The 5868-nt window shown below is 44.3% G+C and overlaps 1 long non-coding RNA gene across 1 annotated transcript in view; it reads right to left on the reverse strand.

The window, feature by feature from the left end:
* Positions 1–3239: 3239 nt before the first annotated feature.
* The window catches only part of LOC112475406, a 4272-nt gene continuing 1643 nt past the window's right edge, over positions 3240–5868 (reverse strand). Inside the window, exon 2 of the long non-coding RNA XR_003044717.1 lies at positions 3240–3864. This is a non-coding gene — a long non-coding RNA (uncharacterized LOC112475406). The remainder of the gene's footprint in view (positions 3865–5868) is intronic.

The following is a 5868-nucleotide window of genomic DNA, read 5'->3' on the forward strand; positions in this document are numbered from 1 at the left end:
ATTTTATAAATGATTGTCGAAACTTGCAATAAGTAATATGAAGATTACGCACAGGTGGGATGAGAACGTAGAGCAGGAAGATTTAGCTTAGTCTAGGAGGAAGTAAGTTGAAGCTGAGACTTTGAGAATGAGTACGAGTTGGCTGGGTAACAAGAGAAGACTGGTTGTTTAGAAAAAGAACATAAATGTTTATCAACGGTAGAATGGACCAAAGAAAACAGCAAATGCAAAGGCTCTGAGGCAGGAAGGAATGTGGGGGAAGGGCAGAGGGGACAGAAAGCAAAGAAAGAGGGAGAATAGGACAAGACGGGCAGTGCCTCCAGAGCATTTTGATGATTTGGGGTTTTATTTAAAAAGCAATAGGACGCGCATATCTGAAATAGTTTTAAAGAAAAATTAAACAACTACAACTCAAAAATAAACTGACAAATCAATGAAAAAGCAGGTAAGAGGTGTGAACGGGCATGCTCGAAGGATGTCAAAATGGCCAAGAAATAAATGAATGTGTTCGACATCGTTAGTCATCTGAGAAATGCAGGTGAAAGCACGATGAAATATCACGACAGAGCCACCAGAATGGCTAAAATTAAAAACGTGAAAGTACCTAGCGTTGGTGAGAACACGAGCCAACTGTAATACTCCTATGTTCCTGTTGAGTGTGTAAATACGTACAATCACTTTGGAGAAATGTGTGGCAATGCCTACAGAAGCTAAACTTATGTATACCCTATGATCCACTCCTGGGCATATGCCCAAGAATTCTTCTGTCCAGCAAAAGAATGTTCATAGCAGCTTTATTTGGAATAAGCCCAAACTAAGAACCACCTAAATGTCCACCAACAGTAGAATGGATACATTGATTTTAAAATATTATTATAATAAAATACTACACTTCAACGAAAAAGAACAATAAAGTTCAAAAATAAGCAAAGTTGATCCATGGTGATAGAGATCAGAGCAAACGATTCCTCGTGGGGTTCTGACCGAGCGAGTCATACAGGAGCTTTCTTTTCTTGGGGGCTGGAAATGCTCTAACTTTGATCTAGACAGTGACTACATGGGCGGACACATAACTGAAAATTCATCACGCTGCATAGATAAGATGTGTGCACTTTAAGGCAAGTAAGTTATACCTCGATTTTTACCAATGAGGGGGAGCAATGGAGAATGAATCCGGAGAAATGGCTGGAAGAGACAGGTGGGGCAGAAAGTCCAGGAATGAGTCCTGCTCTTAAGGCTGGGTGGGGGTGGATGAGGCAAGCAGCAAAGGGCACAGAGAAGGGACAGGAAAACAACACAGGGCGGGACATGGAAGCCCCCTGAGAGCCGTTCTTCCTAACTTCATAGAAGGAAGGATGGGACTTGGATGATGGGGAGAAAGACCCTCCAGCCTCAGCTGTGAACATAACATAACTTTTTACGAGGTTTAGAAGTTATCTGAGTGATCAAAAAACTTGCTGGAGAAGCGTCAGCTCTCCATTCAAGGTAAGTGGGAGTCACATCCAGGCACCCCCGTCAGAATCCAGAGCGAGCTGGCATCCACCCTTCCAGGCCCTTCAGAAATGGCCACTCCGTGGTCTGTTTCCCCCTGGCCACCGTGACCTCGACAATGTGGTGAGGTCAGGAGCACCTGGCCAAACGCAGAAAAGAAACGAGCTGAATAAAGGACAAGCTGTACTGATAAATACCTACAGTTAAGTGAAGCGACTTTGGTTTTTCAACAGATGATCACTCATAGGAAAGAACTAGAATCCGGCCGAGTTTAGGGTTCTAGTGTATTTAGCCCTGTGCTGGAGAGGACTTGCCATGCGTCTGAAGGACGCGGCTTGTGTGCAAATGGCATTTCCTCCTCTTGATTTTTAAAGCACTTTGGTTTAAAGCTTTCTCAAGACATCCGTTATAATTACCCTTGTGTTGTCTTTATTTGTATACTCTTCATTTCCTCCATATTAGATTGTCATCTCCCTGAGGACAAAAACCAGGTCCTCTCATCACATCCCGCTCGCTCTGCAGTGGCTGCTCCAGCTGGACCTCACTGACCTCGGATGCCCCAAGTGTGGTGAATCCAGCTGGTGAGGACGGATCCTGAAAGGTGAGTCCTCCTCGAAGGCTTCGAGTGAAACTGAATCACACTATCTTGAGCCTGAGGCATTGCTGCTTCTCCAGAGAAGCAAAAATAAATTGTTTAAAATTCGAGAAGGCATTTCAGAGAAACAGAGACCAGGCGAAGACAGCCCTCCTGGCAATGTAAATAGTAGACAGGGAAGGATGGGAGGGAGTTCTGAAGAAGACAAGGTCACCTTGCCCTCCAGTCTCTTTAGTGGAAATGACGCTTCCAAGGAAGTAACATCTTTTAAAGATGTTTGGAAGTTTCCTAGGTGATCATGAAATTGCTGGTGGCAGCATGAGATTTTTTTTCGAAATATACAGAGCGTGCCCTCTGAGAGCAACTCGATTGACATCGCTGAGTTGTGGAGCTTTTCCTCCTTCCTTGGCTGCTAATTAATAAATCTGGTGAAGAGGTGAAAGGGGCTCGGATGTATGGTGAAGGAGGGAGACGGGATTTGGGGTGGTGAGCACACGACGCAATGTACAGATGATGCATGGTACATCTAAAACTTATGTTATTAATCAGTGTCACCCCAATATATTTAACTAAAAAAAAAAAGAAATCCATGACATATTAGGGCTCGAGCTAACTAATGGGGTAAAGCCCTTAACGGCGATGACCACTAACAGTGCTATTTTCAGGACTTAGTCTTTAAGTCGATTTCCTGGGGTGATGACTTCACGGGCAGCAAGGCTGGTCACGCTATTTGATAGATTCTTTATATGGGTAAATAAAAAATGCAGGAAAGCAAGAGAATTTTACCCTCTCGTCTTCTCGCTCCACCCCCACCCGACAGCAGTCGTGCCGATACGGATGGGTGATCTTATTAAGATGAGCAGGAATCCACATGAGCCAGCCTGCCTGGGAACTCGATGCCATCACCATGCAGAGGTCACGTCAAAAGCTCCTAATAGGCAGTGTAGGAAAGATGTTTTCTAAGAATCTGAACTCAGAGTCAAGCAGCCCTGGTTTGCTCTTAGCTCTGTCCTTCGCCAGCCTCAAGCAAGCTTCTTAACGCCTCCAAGCCTCAGTCTTACTCATCTGTAAAATGGCAATAATCATGGCACCTGCCTCCCGGTTGTTTGGGGCATTAAACGAGGTAAGGCTTAGTAGAGCATCTAGTTCCTGGTAAGTGCTAACAGAAATATTATTTTTTATTACTCTCTGAAAATGTCCTGTAATTTAACCATCATTCTTTACAGAGTCTGAACCACTTTGCAATCATTACTCCATATAGCAGAGAAGCAGAAACCCTCACTGATGGAGGTAAATCACAAACAAGCTGGTCATATGCACGGATATCTACTTTCATGCTGAGAAGATGACTCTTTGATCGAGGCTGGTAAGGGCACGACAGGGAGCCTCTGAGACCCTACCTGAGAAGTGTCCCCTTAAATATTGTACATCGTCGTATGTTTATGGTTCCAAAGCAAGCTGAGACCTTCGAAGGGTGGTCCTCTGTCAGTCTTGTTCTTCGTCCTGCTAGTGGGGAAGGATCTCCCAAACTGGTGCTCGCATGTTGCCATAAAAATAGGGACGGTAGACACAAGGCAGTCAAGGAATACCCTGCCAGCTGAGTGACACTAACAAAGTTCGCATAACTATTCATGAAAGGGGATGGAGGAGCAGTGGCTATTCTTTGGGAAATTCTTGGCTTTCCCACCCCTGCTGAATGGAGTTATACAGCCTTGTTCACCAGGGGTTCTCTGAAGAGGAGGATATGGGAGATGAGTGTTTCTTCGAGTCCGATCAACCTGAAAAGACAGAAGCCATGAGGTCCCATCACTTCAGGTGAATGACAAACGTCCATCTGCATAAACTACTTTGGCAAGCAAGTCTCAGTGACTGGCTCTGACCAGGGTCATTGGACTGAAGCACAGACGGTACTGGACGTAGTGTCCATGGCCAAGATGACATGGAAGAATAAACTGAGGCAGGAAAACGTTTGCCAGATGCTCAACAGAAGTCTCCTTAAACAAAAAGTCAAAAAATCATTTTCTATGCTATCGATCTTCTCTGATCTTGTCTTCATTTAGATACAAATTCGTTGACTTTAAAAAAAATGGAGAAGTCACGTTTACTAAGTTACAGAACCTTTTCTTTGCCTAACACTTAAAACTTCTTTTATTTCTATTAAAATTGGGCAAATCATCCCCCAAACGCTGATGTGAAGTCCAGGACTGGTCAGAGCCAGCCAGGACACATTTACAAACAACAGACGACGTAAGCTTGTCCAACCTAGCATCTCTCAGGATGAGCCCACCCTTTTATGCACCCTGATGACCCCTGATGATTGTGATGGGCAACCACCTTTGAGAAGCGCTGGAACAGGCCATTTCCATGCCCAGCTTTGCAGTGTCTGCCCCTGAACGACACATCCCCCTGAATGGTCCCCACTGTGACTCCCGTCGGGAAACTTGCCCAGCAACATCCAAGAAGATAATGCGACACTGGTCGCCAGTCCGCTGGGTATGTCCGCTTTCCTCGGAGCTGTCTTTGCTATAAAAAGTCCTTCTTTCAGATGTGCTAACACCTTCCACTTAAATTGGCCTCTCCCGTGAGCAATATCTGATCTTCCCCCTCTCAAAGTGAAATTCATTTTTACCCCTTCTCACCCTGACGGTCTTTCTTATTAAGAGTCTTGTGTGGGGGGCTAAAAAAAAAAATTAATACTTTTCCTCCCACCTTCTAAGTTCTTCTAGCTGGGCCAATAATCGAATGAAAAGAGACAGGAGAAAATCAAATGTCTTAATGAGTGTGCACGGGGAATTCACATAGGCACGAAATTTCCAAAGACAGTGAGGCAACATTGGGTAGATAAGATATTTTGGACAAAGGAGAAAAGATGAGGCTCAGGAGTATTAGATTTCAGAAGTGAGATGGGTGGTTTACAGTTGCTAGGCAACTCCGAAACAGTGGGACACAGTGGGTATCTGGCTAACAGGCACCTTCCCGATGTGCTCTTAGTTACCATACTTAATTCAAATTAGGCTAAGGCAACATTCTAAGACTTCCTTTCTGAAGCACAGTTGCATATCTGAATTTGGGGAGGGTCCAAGGTTCTGAGTCTTTTTTTCTTACTAAACAGCTTAAAAATCAATATCCCAAAAAGCAGCTTCCGGGAGGCAAAATTTTGGTTCCTTTTGCTTGTGAATACAACGTGAATTTGCCCTCTGAACATAACGGCTAAATGTCCAGAAAAAGAATCACAGAAAAATAATTACTCCAGCAGGTGCTCTGCAGTAAAATGCCTAATGAGGCCGTGGAGTGAGCATCTGCTTTGAAAAAAAAAAAAAGAGTTACGTATATGAACTCAGTGTGTGTGTCCGTCTGTGTGTCTGTGTGCGTGATCTAAGCAAAGCAATAAATTAATCTTGTACTGCAATGGACGGGGAGGAACAGTCCGCCCTTGTACGTGGAAACTGGAAGATAAAGTTTCTCCTCTATCGCTTGGGAAGAATGCCAGGAGTAGGGAGCAGGAGGGGCGCGGAGGGCAGGAGAAGACTTTTTTTCCTTTTTTTAACAATACGCGTTATACCGTTTAAAAACCCACGGTTTTTAAATGGCATAACGCGTATTGTTGTGCCTAAATCTCCATAAATCACATTTCAGAGAAATAAATCCTTTCACCTCCAGTCGTCCTTCGTGGGGAAGGAAAATGTCATGGAAACCAGGCTTGTGCCGAAGGCGAGAGATGGTAAAAGCGATATAACTGTATCCATGACTCTGAAAGGCACAGAGACGTTTATTCAGCAGCA

This window comes from Pteropus alecto, unplaced genomic scaffold, assembly GCF_000325575.1.
Source record: "Pteropus alecto unplaced genomic scaffold, ASM32557v1 scaffold110, whole genome shotgun sequence".
NCBI classification, from domain to species: domain Eukaryota; kingdom Metazoa; phylum Chordata; class Mammalia; order Chiroptera; family Pteropodidae; genus Pteropus; species Pteropus alecto.